Raw genomic sequence first — 18,741 nt, forward strand, 5'->3', positions numbered from 1 at the left:
CGCGTCCCTGCCCGTGTCCCGGCGGCAGAGGCCGCGTCGCGCCGCGGCGGGCGGAGGCGTGCGGCGGGGGGCGGCGCGGGCCGCGCGGCGGGGCCGCCTGCACTGTCTCTTTAAGGGCGATCCGTCTGGGGTGGCGCTTTCCTCCGCGAAGGCTCCTTTGATATTAATAGTGTTGGTGTCTTGAAACTGACGTAATGCGGGCAGACGGAGGTCCTGACAAGCGATAACAGTCCTGATAACGCGCCGGCCGCCCCGCGCTCCCAGGCCGCCGCCTCGCCGCCGGCGGGGCCGCCGCGCTGTGCCCCGGCCCGCGCCCCCCGCCCCGCCGCGCCCCCGCCCCCGCCTCCGCACCGCACCGCCCGCCGGCGGACGGCGGGCCCGTCGCCCCCTCCCCGCCGAGCGGGGCCGAGGGGGGAGGCAGCGGCGCCGCGGCCCCCCGCCCGCCCCCCCCCCCTTCTCCCTCCTCTCCCCGGCCACCGCCACATAATCCGCGGCCAACTCCGCCGGCAGCAGGAGACGGTTCATGGCTCGCGCCGCGGCCCCACCATCTTCCAGGCTGCCGGGGCTGTTGCTGACGGTTAATCAACAGGTAAGGCGCGGGGGGCGCGGGCGGGGGCGGCCCGGCGGCGGGGAGGGCGCCGCGGACGGCGGGCCGGGAGGGGGCGGCGCGGCGGCGGCAAGGGGGGGGGGGCGCCGCGCTGAGGTGGGGGGGGTGCAGCGGCGGCAGCGCGGTGCCCGAATGGGGTGGTGGTGGTGGGGGGGTGCCTGTGTGTGCATCGCGGGTGAAACCCCCCCCTCAAAATACACCCCCCCAAAATAATGAACAAACAACAAAAGCGGGGGGGCATGGTCACAGGGAGCAGGGCTGCTCGGGTTTCACAGGCTTTTTCGGTGCATCCCCCCCCCCCGCGCCCCCCGTTTCCCCCCCGCCGGTGGGTCAAAGCCATGTGTGATGGCTGGAAAGTGGCGACTTCAAAACGGCGGTAGCCCCGCTGGAGTCGGGAGGGTCAAGTTCAGCGGCGGCGGTGGCGGGCAGGGGGAGCAGCCCCCTGGCCCGGAGGCGGGGAGGGGAGCGGCGGCCGCGGGCTGGTGCGGCTCGGCTGGGCTCGGCTGTGCCCTCCCCTCCGCGCCGCTCCGCGCCTTATCTCCGCGGCCGCCGATTCCCCGGCACCGGGGCGCTCCGGGGGGAGGGGAAGGGAGACGCGGGGGGTGGAAGTAGAAGACGAGCAAAGAGGGTTTGCATCCGATGAGCTGCAGTCGCACAGTCCTGCCGCTCCTGCCGCTGCTGGAAGTTTTAATGGGGATCATGACAAGCGGGGCACAGAGGCACCATCATGAGGAGTAGTAAGTTTGGGAAAACTTCCCCCCCCCCCTTCTTTTTTTCTTTTTTTTTTTTTTTCCCCCTTCCGCTTTTCCTCCTTCTTGCCCGGGGACACACCGGGAGAGGCCGGGTGCGGAGCTGTGCTGCGCCGGGAGGGGGGCTCGGGGTCCCTCCCGGTCACACCGGGGGAAAAGGCGACATGGTGGTGGTGTTTTTTTTTTTTTTTTTGGTTTTGTTTTTCCTTTTTTTTTTTTTTTTTTTTTTTTTTGAAATCAGAGCGCAGAGAAACGTAAAACTTTTCCCTCTTAAAGGCGAAGCTCCGCTCCCAGCGCGGCGTCCCCCCGCTCGGCTATCCTCTGCCCAACACAACTTCGTGGACCGTCTATCCCCCCCCGCCACTTCCCTCGCCCTCGGGGGCTGCTCCCCGCGTGTTTGCTTTCCGGACAGGAGGAATGAATGGAGGCGAGGCCGGGCTGGAGGGGCAGCGCAGTGGCCGGGCCGGGGTCGGTGCTGGGGTCGGTGCTGAGGTCGGTGCTGTGGTCGGTGCCGAGGTACCGCCCGCCGCCGCGCTGCTCTGGGATACAACCGGCTCCCGGGAGTGGAGGGGGGGGGAGTCGACATTTCGGGGGCTTTGTTTATCTGCCTCCCTGGTGCAAATCAAGGCGCTCAGACATCCCGGCACTCCTACGCGGTTTCTGCTGGGGCCCGCTAGCCTTCTTTATACTTTACCCTTTTTTTTTTTTCACAGTCGGTTTGTGTTTTCTGTCTGCAAATGGCAAACTTCTCAAGCGCGCTGGCTGAGCTGTGGGCATGAGTGATGAGCTGGAGTGCAGAGCCGGCCCCCCTCCATCGCTGCGGCCTCGGCCACTGCGAGCACCTTGCCTGGCCGGGGCCGGGGCACCTCAGCACACGGGGAACAGGTCCCCTCCGAGGGGAGCAGATTTCCTATCGAAAAAAGACTGCGAGGTGCTATGCAGACCGTGCTGCCTTCGCTGCTTCTACAGCGCGCTGCGCAGTTTGAATGTTGATTGAAACAAACCATAATGTAACAGCTTCAGGTTTGCTTTGATCGAGTTCAGTAAGTCTCCCAAGGAACCACCAAACTTCTTTGCCATTCAGGCAGTCTACTTCAACCGTGCCACTGAATCCTATGGATGTTGGTGGCATCATGTTACTTTCCTGTTGGTTTTAGGAAAAGTTGAACATTTAGAGAAGATTGCCAGAGTTAGAAATGCGAGGGGCAGCAAAGGAAAGTAGTGGTAAGAGCCAGTTCCTGATGTGGACAAAATGAGAATAAAAGTTACAGTAGTCTTCTGAAGTGCAGCTTGTGTTTGCCTCATGTTCGCAGTATGTGTGTGGAGTTAGACGGCTCTCTCAGATATTCCACCAGAGTGACATTTTAAAAAAGCCCTCCAAAAGAGTGAGGATTTTTTTTTAAATACTCTGGGTCTATGGGTAAATACAGGGTTTGTTTGAGAACATCAACTATTTCCTGTAAATTGTGATGCTGACAAGACTGTCTGGAAATGATATCAACACTTTGAAAGATTTTTTTTTCCTCTTTCTTTTTTAACCACTGAATGAAAGTTTGTTAATAACATGGTCAAACCAAACAAGTGTCACCTTTCTCTGTAGAGGGGAGAAAAAAGTCTTTTTCCTTTTTCCTTTTGAAAAATGTATACCTGCTTGAGGTTTGCCCCATAGAATCAATAATGCTGGAGTTCAGTAGTGCATCAGTGCCTATACCCAAGTTAATACTCAGGCTGTTTGTGACAACAGAAGTCTGCTTCACCTTTTTAAAACAGGAGAGATTAGATACGAGAAGAGTAGTCAGTTCATAATCCACCCTGTACTGTCTGGTTATCGCACTTTCTTTTTTTTGGGACTACATATAATAACTTTTCTCTGTTTGGAACTTTGCATATACGTAGTCACAACAAAGTAAGTAAAGGGCAAAGTTGCATCAGCTTTTAAGTTTACGTGTTTTGCCTGTGATTCTCTAAAACAGACTCTAAATAACACTGGGCAATCTCTGCCTGTGAGAGTATGGCTTTATTTTTTCTTTATTTCACAGTAATGTTAATAAAGGGAAAAAAATGTAAATGACAGCTTCAGAGATCTGAGACTTCTTTGGGCATCAAACACTTACGATGCACCCAGGTTATCCTCTTTTCTTTTTAATGCATTTTCAGCATAATTTATATGGTAGCTTTGTGGGTTGCTTTATGTTTTTACTGGCGATCGAGTAAATTCAGCATTATTTGATGAATCCCTAGCAGGATTATTTTTCTATCCTGTGTTGTCCATCGTTCGTGGTAAACTTTCATAGTATGCACTGTTATCATGCATACTCTGGCTGCATGTGAAGAATATTACTATTCATGTATCGTGATTGTGCATTAATAGCAGCATATCACTAACTCCTGTGTGTGGACCTGAGTGTGAGATGCAGTGGTTGCTTGTTAAATCTCTGTATTTCAATCATATTATATTTTAATGCTAGTTGACACATAGGGTTTTATATTTTCAAAGCATCGTGCAAACAATGACTAATTACTTTCTGTTCATGCGAATTACCTCTTTTAGCACTTTATCAGGCAGTTGCTTTGAAACAAACCTATTTTACATTACAGTGTGAAAGAGTTAAAAAATTAGTAAAGATGTTTAAGAAAAACCCAAAATTTTAATTACAAACAGGCAACTTTGGGTGCGTATTTAAATTTTTCTTTTTATGTGGAACTTTCCTTCTAAGTTTGGGGGGGGGTGTGTATATGTATGAATATTTATGTCTCTAACAAACTCTCGACAGTATTTTAATGTACTAATCTTAATAGAAGCATTCTCAGGTCTTGACTGCAGCCACACTGGCAGTATCACTTTAATAAAGGTTTGTGGGTAACACCAAATATAACATTGTGAGAAAGTTTATGGTTAAATATTTTTGAACACGACAGGCTGGGAATCTGACAACCCTTTTTGTTAGGTGCAAGTAAAGTGGAAATAAATTACATTTTTAATACAGTTACAGTTAAAACAAACTGCCACCTGGTAGTAAAAGTATTGGCCTTGAACAGAAATATATTCTGATTAAGATATCCTAACTGGTGTGTAAAATGAAGCCATTCATTCAGTAAACTGACAACTTTCCAGTTGTGTTTGCCCTTGCTTAATTTAGTTTCCTCAACACAACTAGTGAGGTAGTCTGGGTCTGGTTTTGGCAGTCCTGGGTGACTGTAAACTCGGGCATTTTTGTCCCAAATATTACACCTCGTGAGTTAAAAAGCAATTGGTTAAAAAGAACAGCAGGCAGGTATGAGAAGAAAAGAAAAAGTTTCTTTTCGGTTTCTGAAACTTTCTGAAGTTCTTACCTACTAAGAGAACAATGCTATTTTCAAATACTGGTGATTAATACTATAACCAGCATAGTCTGCAGCCATCTATTGTATAAATACCATTGCCTGTTGACCTTTGGATACATTAATTACAGCATATCTGGTCTAGGTTCTACTATTTTTGTCTGTCCAGAAGATAAATAAAAGTGCCCTTTCCAGTCCTCCTGGAGGAGAAGAACTTTTTTTCTTGGTACTGTCATGAATTATGGAGTTCTTTTTTTCTATCCCGTGCCGATGAAGTTCTCTTTTTGACTTTAAAAAGATAAGCCTGCAAGCAAAGAGAGAATATTTGATTACTTTAAGACTATTTTCGATTCAGTTTTTATGGTACGTACAAACTTTCTGGGCTTTGCTTTTTTTGGATTGCGTTTGCTAATTAAAAGAAAAACACGTAATGAGTTATATCAGATGATGTGAAGGATTAAAGTACAATTACACCATTAAATGGTAAATGCTTACAAGGGCAAGACATGCAACTGCATTTCTCAGATTATGCTTATTGTTCACTTCTTGATGTTGTTTTGCACCTAATCAATAAAGGGCCTTCCAGAACACAGCTCCTTAGCCAGTTGTATACGTGCCCAGAAACGCTGCTGGAGCAGAGGAGCACGGAGAGGAGAGAAGTGCTGGCGTATTATTCTGACTTCTTGTCATGCAGACCAAGGCTCAAATGAAACACTTGAGCAATGGGAGAATAACTACCATGGTCTCGATTTAAGTCCCCAGTGGACGTTTTGTCACACCCCAAAAGCGTTGCACAACTGAACACCATTCCACTTGATGTGTCGTCCAGAGTCAGAGGAGTCTCTGATTTGGCGTCATGGGGTTTAGAAGACTGTGATTTAAGTGAACTGGCATAGCTGCATGTAAGAAACTTTGTTTAATAACCATCTATATTTTATTCATGTTCTGTGCTATTGGTTTCTTATTTTCTAGTACCTTTAAAGTGGTTCTTTAAAATTTAATAATAACACCACTAGTGGAAAAGACATCTAAATTTTAATAGAAATTGCTAGTCTTTCTATCAGTGATTTTTATTATTGTCCTGCTGCATTAACTAAGGAACCTTACTCCTGCTGCGGATCTCTATATATGGATTTAGAAAAGCTATAGAGAGAAAATTCTTCATTTAATTGCATAGCTGCCATGAGTGGCGCTTCCGTAGGACATTCTTACAGAACCCAGTTGGTTCCATCCCGTAAAGTTCGGTGGAACTTTTGCATGCTCTTGGGGGATGTGTGCAGCAGCTATAGTAGGATTGTTTCTGCCTAGAAAATACAATTATTTTGAATTGCAAGTTTTAGTCCTAATAGTAATTTTTACTTTCTTAGCTGTACTTAATGCATGTCTAATTTTTCGTAAGTCTGCTTTCTTTCCAGGCTCAGATTGACTTTTTTTTCCTCCTTAAATTTATTTAAAAATATTTAATTTTTAAAATGTTACTAGCCCTTTAAAAACCTGTAATAAATGCTTTACAAGTGGCTAGACACCTTCCCTGGTGGTTTAATTTATACAAGCAGGAAACTTTCTCTCCTTCTTTCTCTCTCTCTTTCTTGTTTTCTTTAAACCAACTGACGTAATGCCAAACTTTGCTTTAAAAGAACAGACAGAAGTAATTGGTAGCTTTTAACTTTTAATAATGTTCTGGATTGGTTTTAGTGGCCAAACTGCCATTTTTTTAAATTTCAAGTAAAAATGGGCTTGTGGCCTGAGGAAGAAAGGCCCTGTTGATGCAGTTATTTTTATTCTTGTTTTTCAATCTGTTATTAAAAATCTTTCCTGCTGAGCTCTGCTGGATTTCTCCAATTGCTCTTTGTGATGGCTGGTGCATTTCAGGTTACGGTAACTTAAACTGTTTTCTAATTTTTTATTTTTTTTTTTTTTCTCCTTTTCCCATGGGCATTTTGAGATGCTTTATCCTTTTTCTTTTTTTTTTTTTTTTTTTGGTTTGGTGTAGTCCGTCCATACTTCCCCCCCCCCCCCTTCTCTCTCACCCAGCACCTGAAGCTTTCCTTTGGAGAAATGATTTATTTTGATTCAGAGGGGAGTAATATGTTAAAAATACCATTGGTGGCAGTTCAGTGAATATTATTTTCCCAGTATGAGAGTGTTTTACACCTGTTAGTGACGCTGATTGGGAAGATACTCACTGCCCATTGCAGAAGACAGGAGAGATCCTATCTTGCAGAGCGGCCACTTTCTGTGCGCTCTCCACCCCATATTTTAAAGCTAAACCAGATTTTAAAATATGTTTAGTAATAGTCTTTTGCGATCTGTATCTGTTTGTATTAAGCTGATATTAGAAACAAGAAGCCCAACAAAAGGATTTTTAAAAATTAACTGTACTTAAGAAAATCCAGTCTGCTCTCTTTTATTTTATTTTCTAATTTCTTTATCTTGTTTTCTGGCTTATTTTCTGATTTCTATGTCTGCTGGAGTTTTGAACACAAGCAAACTTTCTACAGTAAAAGTCGGAGTTGGGCAATAGACTTTCTTGACAGAGTTGACGTCAGGACGACTTCATCAGTTGGCAAGTAGGGAAATCGTTCAAAGACCAAGTTGGCTTGTGCCAGTTTTCCCTTCCTTTAGGGGAGACACTCCACCCAGTAGGAGGTTACCCCACCCAATGTGGAGAGCTGTAATTCAGTGGCAACACTTTAAATGTCAATCCTCCCTAGGGTTTAAACCCCAGACTTGTCTTCCCTCAATCTTTGTATTTAATCTTAACATTCAATCTGTTGAAGTAACATCTCATCTTCATAAGCACTTTTTGGGCCTGATCCTGCAATTCTCATTCTTGAAAAATACTCATTGACGTCAGGGGGACTTTTGAATTCAGTAAAGGCTGCAGGATTGGCCTCTCCAGAGTTGTGTGTGTCTGTGTCTGCCTGTAAGTAGGATTGTGTCTGCCTGATGAATATTGTATAATCTGTGCTCTTAAAGATGAAATTGTAAGATACTTGCTTTGTAGTCTTAAAAATCTGAAGAAGTCCAGGAATCATAACGCTGCAAAACAGATTTTCCTCAATAAATGAAGTGTACTTATTTTTATTTAGCACTTTCTCAGATTAAAATATAAGTTTCGAAAGTTCCAACTCTAAAGAATGTAAGGCATTTCTGCCATTTCTCTGTATTTCTCTATACGATACTGTAGACATATTTTTGTATGCTGCTTTTGGCAATTTTTTCATCTCTAATGGAAAATGAATATCGCAGCCTGTAGCTTAGTGCCCGCAGTAGCCATTGGGGTACTTGGATAATACGGAGAACTCCGAAGGAAAAATTTAGTTTTGGGGTATTCTCAAAGTGAACGTGTAATTTTTATAGGTACATTTTACTTCACCATGGGGTCAGTTCTCAAGTATCCTTTTTGGATCCCCCATTACATTTAGCGAGGCTGCTAATGCAGGAGGGAATGTATAATTTGATATTGTAAAAATGTTATAGAAAAAGCACCAATGTGTTCATCTCTTTGCATTTTGAAAATATGCCAGCTTTTTTAGTTTATTAATGTATCTGGAGAAAAAAAGTCTGTAAAAGATGATGTTAAAAATCATCAATGCACTTATGTTTCTCAGCAAGATTTACTTAAACAATATGCTTCAGTTTTGCCTCAAACCATTTCGAGCCACCTCTGATCCAAGAATGTACCAGTTCTTGGTTCCTGGAAGATTAAGCATGACAGTTTCTATTATATAATGAACAGCAGTATTGTTTGAACAAAGGTAACATATTTTGATTTGTGTACCTTTTTTTGGCAGCTGGCACTAGTGTAGGTCTAAAATGAGTGGTGATCTAACAGTGTAAATATCTGAATGTTCTTGAAACACACAGTATAGATGTAATGTGTTTAAATCATTGAATCTATCTACCTATATTATATAGAATGTGTATGTATGTGTATATACAAAGCCGTAAATGGTGTGTTCTGCTATCTGTAGCCTTCAAATGTGTATCCTCTGGGTATTCCTGACCTACTTTGCAAAGTCTGCAAGTCTGAAATACATACTGAAACTTAAAAAATTAAACATACAGCTTGGTGGTTCACAAGGAAAAAAAAAAAAGCGGGGGGAAATTTTTGCTAGTAGTTAATTAAAAAGAACATCGCCAACTCTGCCTAGACAGATACCTTTCAGACTGCTTTTGGATATCCCAGTGACTTCACTGGGCTTATTTTAAAAAACAAATTCTCAACTGATCTAAAAAAAAGTTTGAAGTAGATGCTGAAGTTAAGTATCGCCCAAAATTTCTATGTACAGATGTGGTTTAATGTTTAATGGAAGTTAAATGAGTTAAGATAAAGCAATTTTCTTTGGGGGTAGAACGTTTTTGGTGTTTCCAAAGTATGATTCTTTTTAACTTTCTCACGTGCCACTTTTCAAGCAAATGCTGTGAGTTATGTGGAACATCATCCAAAACTTAGTATGCAGATGCAACATTGCTTCATGAGTTCGGTTAATGAAAGCAAGATACCTCCAATTTCAGCTTTCTAATCTGTACATAGTTTGCTTTTCTATTTAGTGTTCTCATTTTTAGGTGCATTAAATATACTCATCAGACATTTGCCAGCTGCAGTTACAAGATTATAAACCAAAACTGCAATATATGCTGATCATTGCCGAGCTTTCTCCTCCTGCACGCATAGATATGGACACGCACGCACACACACAATTAATAAAGTAAACCTTGCCCCACATAGCTGAGGCAAAAGCTTGTGAAAATAGATTAGCCTTACCATGTGCCTTGCAGGTAAACAGTATCTGACTCTGAGAGAGAAATGGGAGAGGAGAGCTCCTGAGCAGAGGCTGCCTGCCTGCGCTGCCCTGGCACCCAGCTCTGGATGCTCAGGTCTGGGAGCTGTCAGTAAAAATCCCACATCTCATTTTAGCTGTCGCAGCGGTAGGAAGGAAAGAAACAGTAACTTGGGTCTCTCCTCTACTCTGTATACTGTTTTCTTTCTGTGGCCTGCTACAGACATCTGAAATGTATGCCACCTAATTAGTCTCCTTCCACGTTCTTCAGATCTGGAGTTTTCTTTAGAACTAAACTCGTATTTGCATGTTATGTCTATCACAAAAAAGTAATAATATAATGGATTAAATTAATCCTGTAATAGTTGTTTGAGCATACTATAGGAATGTAAATAATTTTGTGGCATTGAGCTCATATTTCCAGTCTTATGGGGGGTAGGATCAAAAGTTATCAACCACATATATCTGAGTCATTCACCTACAATAAATCTTGTAACAAATACCCACCCTTTGCACACCCAGAGATATGCTCCAGTACTGTTGAAATCCTGCACACACCTGTATCTTACATGTAAGTCCATAAGCATGACTAGTAGCTGTATCTTCAGCTGCAATCAGGTGGTATGTTAGGCTACAGCAGCAGCAATCAAGGTAGTCCATGGTCAGAAAGTTTGATTGCCACTTGGTTGCTGCTGGCTGTGTGGCCCTCAAGGTTGTCTTCTCCTTGGAAAAAGTCCTGAGGAATCATTAATTGAAAAGAAATGTGGGGTATGGCTCTGACTCCAACTCTGACACAGTTCAGGATACAAAGCATTAAGCGCTTCATCTATACTGGGTCAGAAGTGATCATGCATAATCCACTTTTATCTAGGTATCATTCTGTCATATGTAAGGTATGCTCTGCCTTGTCTCTGTTACTCTGCCTCTCCGTTTCTCCCTCACACATGTCGGTCTCTCTTTGGCTGCTATATGCACATACATACATTCTAAAAATACATGGAAATGGAAGTCCATCTGTGTTGCATAATTTTTTACAAAAACACCAGTGTTTGTATTGTTCTTTCTCTGAGCCCTTAATGAGTTTAAAGAATTTAATGTGACTTAATGAGGGTTCTTATTCTATTTCTGACACAGAGACTAATGAGGGAAAAGTAGAACAAATTGAAACCCAACTTTTACTTGTTAGTTTCATGATGTCATCAGATGCAGGATATTACAACCCCTGGAAAAGTTTACAAATCTAGGCAAGAATCCATTTTGCATCCATGCCCTTCAGTTGTTTACAACATGAGGTTTGCCAGTGAGAAAACAAAGTTTAGCATAACTTGATTTTTGTTTTTATGTTCTTTTAGAAAATTTTTTTAATGTTTGGGCTGGTTTGATTTTTGGGTAAATTTTTGTGAGAGTCAATCTAACCTGCTTTGCCTGGCAACAGAAGCATAGATATGACCAAAGATTGATTAAACCCCTCTGATTATGTCCCTGATCTCCCCCTGTACTGGGAAGGGACAAAACTTCTGCTAACTTCATCTGGAGTAAGATCTGATCCTGATCAGGAAACTTAGTCATTAACCTTGCAGCTTACTGAGAGAGAACTGTGGGGCTTGGGGATCCACGTTACACTTACTACAGTTTGCTACTTTAAAGCAGTTTCCTTGGACTCAGGACACAGTAACAACATTTTATAAAGCTCCATCTTGCATTTTTGCTGCCCCGCTTAGGATGGTTGAGCAGTATTTCAGGGTGTGTAGCTGCCCTTTGGTGGGACCATGGTTTGGTCTGTCACCTTTAAAAGTGATTCTTTTGGTTTGAAATTGGTCCACTTCCCAAAGGGGAACGAAAATAAAAGGCAGGTTTAGGAGGTACACGTGCTTCCATGCCCTGCTGCTACCCACTGGCTTCATGGCCACACTTTCTTCTTGTTCCTCACCAGCTATGCTCTGAAAGGCTCCTAGAATTAGCCATGCAGCAACTGAAGCTCCAGTACTACAGGTATATCTGTGTAAGCAGGCTGTAATGCCCTCATAAAGTTGTGTGCCATGCCATGGGCATCAGGATGTTTTTGACAGGCCAAGGGAAGCAGGGACTTTCATCGTCCACATAATGTGCTTTTGATATAACCAAACTGCAGATAGTTGCAGCACAGTAAATAAAATGCTTTTCTATACCATCCGATACTTTTTTAGCAATTGTTAGTCTTCTTAACAGTACCAGGTAAATTGCACAGTGGTGTGATTTCTTAGGTTGACGTTAACTCTTGGCTCTTCTGCTGTTGTTCAGCATATCATGTCTGAACCACGATGGATTTTATTGCTTTCCATTATATTTTTTTTACAATTAGTTGTTGGTTTCATGTTGTTGACTGCAACATGAGATAGTTCAAATAAATTAATAAGAATTTGAATTGGAAATAGGGGCATTTTTAACCAACTTTCTTGAGCATTATCATGCAAACAGAAAAAGAGTAAGTTGTTTGGTTGGTTTTTATGTATGTATATATGTGTGTTTGTGGTTTGTTTTTTTCTTAATGAAAGTTTTCATAATTTGGTAGTTCAGCAAAGATGAGTATGTTCTGAGAGTATTTCTCACAGGTGGCGGGTCCGAGTTGATAGCTTTTAGGTAGACAGTTTTGTCACAACACATAGAGTCTAGAGCTGAAAAACTATTTTCTGGAGTTTTTAAAACCATTGGAAAGTAAGATTTATTGGACCTTAAATATCCCAGTGGTGCAAATTTATTTGGCATTCACGGCAGTTTCAGCTTAACTTTCCTTAGACATTTGCTGTGGTACTGCGTTATCTAAGGAACATTTAAAATGGGTTTGTCTAGTTTTTTTCTTTTTTTGTCTTCTTCAGTTGTTTCAATTTTTATTTGCACATATGAAAAACTTTATTAACGAAGATGACCTGGCAGCTCTGCTGATGCAGATGCAAAACATTCTACCTGAATGAGATAAAATTAAGGATCTGAAAAGCTGGCATCTTTAAAATTTTTTGTTTCAGTGGTGGAGTGTGACAGTGGCTAGTTGTCAGTGGGAGGGAGCTTAAAAAATAGTCACAGGAGAAAGAAGAAGCAGCTGTGGAATTTATTTTACTGGGTGAAAGGAGACTCATGGTTAAGCAAGCTTTACCTTCCCGGGTTTTCAGAATTTATTGCCCAAAAGACACATGCCTGAATAGAAAGAGAACTGAAAATCCACTATGACATCAAGTGCTCTTACTGCATATGAATACAATTTGTTTATTTTTTATCTCCAGCAAACTGTGACTTCCTTTGTCTTGTCAGAAGGAATTTTAGGTGAGACCTTACCAGAGTAATGCTGCCATAAACCCCGCACTCCTCAGCTACAGCTCCATGCAGTGCAGTGTGGTCTGTGGTAGTTTTCACTGAGCTACTGTGCTGCTTTCAGTCAGGAATGGGACTGCATTGACTTTACTTGTGCGGAAAAAAATAACGTTTTCTTAGAAAATGCACTACATGAAAGAAGGAAAGGCAAGAAGGAGGGCGCGCTCTGATATATGAGCTGAGACTATGAATGTTGTAATGCCATTTATTGTAGGAGACTATAGGAAAATCACACTGGGACCAAAGTTCCCGTGGATTACCATGCGATATTTATTACTATTTTCCTGTGTTTTCCCTGGTTAGGATCTAATTCTTCAGTGTCTGGAGCTGTATGGAGTTAAGAATTTGTCCATTCAGAGAGGAAAACCTTGCCAGCTACGGGATTTCACTATTTCACTACCTGTATTTATTTATCCCACCTCTAAAGTTTCCGAGAGCAAGAGGATTGAGAGTGGAAGGCAAGAGATGGGGGATAGGTAAGCTGAGGGAATAGCAGGGGCATGTATCTGCTCAGTAAATAGTGTTTACTGATTACTGTTTACTGTCAAGCAGATTACTGCAGTTGTATTTCTGTGAAGCAACCCGCACACAGCCAGCGCAAAGGAATGAAGCGAAGTTGTGTGCAATTCTGAGGTGACTAAAAGATGTGCTTTTGACATACTTCTAGCAAAAGCCATCTTCAGTTGCCCAGTTACCCTCCTCAAACACTGTAATTTTGCAAGTGACACATCTGATTATGAGCGGCCATCAAAACGCTCATAGGCATCTTGTTTGAAAGAAGAATGTGCTTGAATTAAATATTTGCAGGTCAGAGAAATAAGTTGATCTCTTCTTTTAGTTCGTTCTTCAGCTTCCTGCGCTTTTTCAGTTTGTTCAATAGTTACTCATTTTTGAAGTTTATTTAAAAGAGATTATAAAGTATATGCTTTTACCTTTCTTACGTGGGCAGAACTTCCATTTACTTCCTTGGGAGAGCTGGTCTGAGCAAGAGCTGCTGGCTGCTTTTGCCTTGATATGGAGAGGATGTGGTTAGTATAAGGGTCTCTTCATTCTCAAAGCTCTCTTACTGTGATGAGCTCTTTGTTTCCTGGGGAAGAGATTTTCAATCTGATTTTCATCCCTTCTGTCAAGTTTTAGGGAGCAGTATGAACTGTCTTATTAGACCTGGCAGTGAGGAAAACGTAATCCAGGCACATCTCACCTCTATCAGGTATGAAAAGCCTCTGCCAAGCTTGCCTGGTAATTCTTTGGTTATCATCTTCTCCTGAAATATGTACATAGAAAAAACAGAAGTTAATGTTTACTGCTTGGATGCTTTATCGTCAAGCAAAGAGAACTGACAGTTTCATGGTTAAGTGCCTAAAGTTGTTTTTGGCTTTGCAGTTGTTGAATTAATCACTGCAAAGCTAACTAATTGTGTACCTTTTAAAGCTTTATTTTTTGTTGTTTTTCCTCTTTTAATGAAAGGGAGATATTTTGCTCTTTCTGACTTTGGAGTCGCGTTATCCCATTAACTACTAGCAGCAAGCTCTTCAGCTTTTACTTTCTTGAGTTATCTCAGGAATCATTCTTCTAGTAGATGGTGAATTTACTGATCCAGTTATTTATGGCTTTTAGTGCCCATGCTATAGAAAAGGATGAGGCATTTTAAAACACTTTTTAAAAATTGTGTAGAAAATGCTGTCTCCTCAATTCTGAGTTTACAAATGTTACTACTGCTGCTGTTTCGATTTGTGAGACATCATCTTGGTGTCTTACTGGGCTGTTTCATAGACAGAATTTAGAGTTCCAGGGTTTTTTTTTTTTCTTTTTTTTTTTTTATGTCTCATTACATGTTAGACATGGGCAAAAAATGACAAGGATCTCATCTTTATAGCATGGCTATACAAAGCATAGCTATGTGCATCTGCGGGCTAGTTACTCCCTGGTTTTAAAAAAAGATGAAAAAGTCCTTGTGGAGATTAACTTTATTTCTGGCAACATTTTCATAGAATTTTATTATGTCAAAGAAAGAATCAAAGGATGAATGGACAAAGTTGGGATTTTTGCCACTTGGTTATTTTTTTCTGAGGCTGTGTAAGCTTTTTTCTTTTTTCTTTTTTTTTTTTTTTTTAATAAAACTTTAATGTAGAATGCAGTGTTTCCCACAAGAGCACCTTCACAGATTTAGCATGAAGAAAGCACATTTTGATTCAAAGACACTGGTACATTTCTTAAGGCTTTGAAAGCAGTAATCCAACAGGTATATAAAGCTGTAATGATAAATATGATGATTGTTTGTATCTAGCATTGTTAGAGAACAAGGTTTGTTTTAGTGCTTGTTCAGATTCATGTTATTTAAGATAGCCAACTTACGCATTTTAAATACAAGTCTCTTGGCTTCACTGTTTGCTTTTTTTTTTGGTCATCTGGCTCATTTCAACTCATAAAGGTTTCACTTCAAGAACTTTTAATAATTAAAAAAATCTCTAATTGCAGTTGGAAATTTTGTATATATAAGTAAGTAAACTAACAAGTCTGTGTATTGTATGGGAGCGGGTGTAGCGATGTTATTTATCTTAGGGTCCACAGTATCGGAAGGCAGGACTAGTGACAGTGAATCATGCACACTGTATATTAATGTAGTCCACTTTCGGCACTACATAAATAGTATTGTAAACACACACCTGCAAAGTGTCTGCAGTTATATGGTCATTGCACAGAGTCCCTCTGTGCTCTCCTAAGTACATATCTCTGCGTGTATCACATCTTGCTAACCAAGGCAGCATACTGCAGCTGCTGTTCCTCTCGAGGAGGTGTCTATAAAATGAAAGCTGCAAACCCAAACTTTTGGGATAGCTTTATGCAGAACACATGGGTGTACTGTTACTAGATCTTTTTAAAACCCTCCTGGTCCTTTTCCCCATGCAGGACCAGCCGCACGAGATGAGCTGGATGTTCATCTGAAGTGTAGGTTGGTCCTCGGAGTGGGGAAGAAGACAAAGTGTGACTTAAATCAGTGGGAGGTTTCTTGGCTTTCCCGAAGAGGGATATAATGAAGGACTAGTCAGAAAAAGCCATTATTTCTATCAAAAGTCTAAAAACATGGCAACTACACTAGCAGCAGGTTCTTGAATTTTCATCCGCTGCAGTAACAGGGCCCTGGTCCTAAACTGACTTCCTAAACTTTTCCTTTATTTCAGCTGTCAGTTCCCCTGTTGTGTTTGCATGCATACACACATTCAGGGTAGCCTGAAACCTAAGTATGGGCTGCTGGGTGCCCGTGGTACACGAATCTCTTTCCCTGCACTGCACTGCATCTTGGAGTCTGTTCAAGCCCATGGTAGAAATCCTGGCCTGCCTGTAGGGCTCGATCCTTCCATGGGGTTAAGAGAGGCTGCTGGCTCAGGGGAGACCACTGTGTCCCAGGCCACCTTCCCAGAGGTGGCTCTTCACCCTGAGCAGCGCGTGCTCCTCCGCAGTGGCCCAGAAGTCAGTGGCCTTTGAACGACTCAGGCTGGCTCCCATCCCAGGGACGCTCCTTTGGATTTGCTGGTGGCAGCTACCATGTGTCTAGGAGTGTGGCTGGGAGCTCGATGCTAGGGCACCCGTTGGATGTGCAAAGGCGGGGTGAGCACTGGATTTGGGACCTCCTATCTCCTCTTTGGTAGGGGTTGCAGGTGGACCCCATGATTTGGGCCACAGCTGCTGATGCCAGCTCTGTGGTGTCTCTGGGGAGGGAGGGCAGCCGCTGTCTAGCGCCTGGAATGGCGGAGGACAGGAGAGACAGGGATCTCCTTTTTAAAAGGAGTTGTTTTTTTTCTCACCCCTACTCTTTATTCATAAACCTAATGCAGTTCCACAATTCCCAGACATGTAAAGCTGCAGGGCTTTTCTTGTTTTGTTTAAATCTTTCTGAACCAGCCAAATTTTTGGGATTGGCACGAGGTGCAGCCAGTACCCATGGCCTTCCAGGGCTTGCTTGGTCTAGAAGTCTGCAGATGTTTTCTGCTGGATCTGGCTCTTAATGAACAAGAAAGATTTTGGCATGCTTATTTATTTATTTATTTTCAAGGGGAAAATGTGGTTTAAAACGTTGATAATTATGTTTTAGGTGAACTACTTAGACTTTATGTGACTGTATGGGAAAATGAATGCTCATCAATTTAAAAAGAATTTCTTTATTCATGAAGCATTCATATTTAAAGTGATCTTTTTTTCTCCCCTCCTTAATGAAAACAGGGTTTGAGCAGCATTACAAATAATTATTTTTTTTAATTACATATAGTTGTGCATCAGAGTTCTTGAAGACAGCCCACTGTGATCCTCTGGTGAAAATACCAGAGCTTTTCAAAAGCTTTTTAATTATCCATTCTCACTGCTCCTCTCTTTGCAATGTACACATAGTAACTGAAAAAAAAGAAAAAAGAAAATATTCCAGGAGGGATCCACCTACAGGTGTGCATAGGTCAAGCACATGCTTCTCATTCAGAATGATTAGTTTTCTTTTCCAGCCGTCAGGTAGTACTTCCTACTGTCAAATCCAAGCTCGCGCGCTCTTTCAGAGGCAATACTTATCACAAAGCTGCAGTGCATTTTAATCAAGGTTCCCAGAGTATTTTACAAGCAGTAATTGCCTTTTAAGGACAGGATGAAGTATTATACCCATTGTGCTGACGGGTGAGCCAAGGCGCAGGGAATCTGAATAACTGCAGTGTTAGAGTGAGCCAGTGGCAAAGCTGTGAACAGAGCTTTGGTGCCTTCACTCCTGGTGCTGCTAAGATACCTCCCCCTCCACCCACCAGTTTTCCTCTCTTTTCTTAATTCGACATTTGTGAGACATTGGCTTTCTTTGTTACATATTAAATGTAAAAAGTGCTGTACTTGCTCTGAGGTTGAGGTAAACCTGCTTGTGAACGTTCTCTTGTTTTATGTGTTTGCGAAGCATGAAGGCCTGTGTGGCAGGACTTCAATTTAATTCCAAACCTTCTGTTTTGCTGCTGCCCTCTGTGGCTCTGGTAGTCATTGGATCATCCCCAAAATAGCTCCTGTTGGGTTTGTTACTGATGTATCACCATGCCGTGAGTGACTGAGAGAATTCCACTTTTCAGCACAACAGTTCACTCACTAAATGATTCTCCAGCATGATACATGCTCTGTCTTGTATTTAATTATCTTGAATTATCAAAGCAGTAATGAAGTTTATGCATTAGAAGTGTATGGATCAATAAAAACAAATTTATGAAGGAGCCACTGACAGGCTGTAAGCCTGTTCTTTGGATGTTAGTTTGCATTTTTCTGAAAAGCTTTTTAGTTTTTTTTTTTGTTGTTAAACAATGTCAGAAAAAAAGGATTTAAAGTTCTTACTGTTTATTCCTAACTGATGAGGATCACACACATATTCTCAGTGCTTTGTTAGAGGTGGTGTAAGTGCTAATGAAAGTTTGTATTGGAGTGGCCCCTAAGAATATGATCATTGTTACAAATTTATTGACACCATGAAAGATTTCCTGTTCTAAAAAGTGTGCCAGCAAGCGTCATAATCCTGAGTGGGCAGAGCCATGTGGTAGGTTTGACTGAGCCCCTTTGACAATTATATAATTTATTTAACTGACTATCTTTAGAAGTTGGGAGGCTAAGCTTTGGTTTCAGAAGCATGCCGAAACTCTCGCGCTGCATGCGCGGCGAGGGCAATGGAATACCAGAGTGCTCGCTTGGGCTTTAACTACTAAATAATGTGGTTGCACATGACACAACAAGAACAGAGGTATAATCCTGCCCTGTGAAGCAGGTCACATGTTTCAGGTTCTCTCTGTAATGTATGCAAAGTAGCTGCTTAAATCATTACGAATGTGTAAATCATCTTCTTCATAAACAATACCATCAACGTACAGTCAGGCAACATGTCTCTTGTGGGCTGACTGGAGCTGGAATTTCTTTCAGACATTGAGGA

General features: G+C 42.2%; 1 protein-coding gene across 2 annotated transcripts in view; it reads left to right on the forward strand.

Annotated features, from left to right (window-relative positions):
* Nucleotides 1-209: 209 nt before the first annotated feature.
* The window catches only part of TRPS1 (transcriptional repressor GATA binding 1), a 214,294-nt gene continuing 195,762 nt past the window's right edge, over nucleotides 210-18,741 (forward strand). For both annotated transcript variants that reach the window (XM_030498086.1, XM_030498092.1), the window contains exon 1: nucleotides 210-589. The gene's annotated coding sequence lies outside the window, so the exon portion shown is untranslated. The remainder of the gene's footprint in view (nucleotides 590-18,741) is intronic.

This window comes from Strigops habroptila, chromosome 1 (genome assembly GCF_004027225.2).
Source record: "Strigops habroptila isolate Jane chromosome 1, bStrHab1.2.pri, whole genome shotgun sequence".
NCBI classification, from domain to species: domain Eukaryota; kingdom Metazoa; phylum Chordata; class Aves; order Psittaciformes; family Psittacidae; genus Strigops; species Strigops habroptila.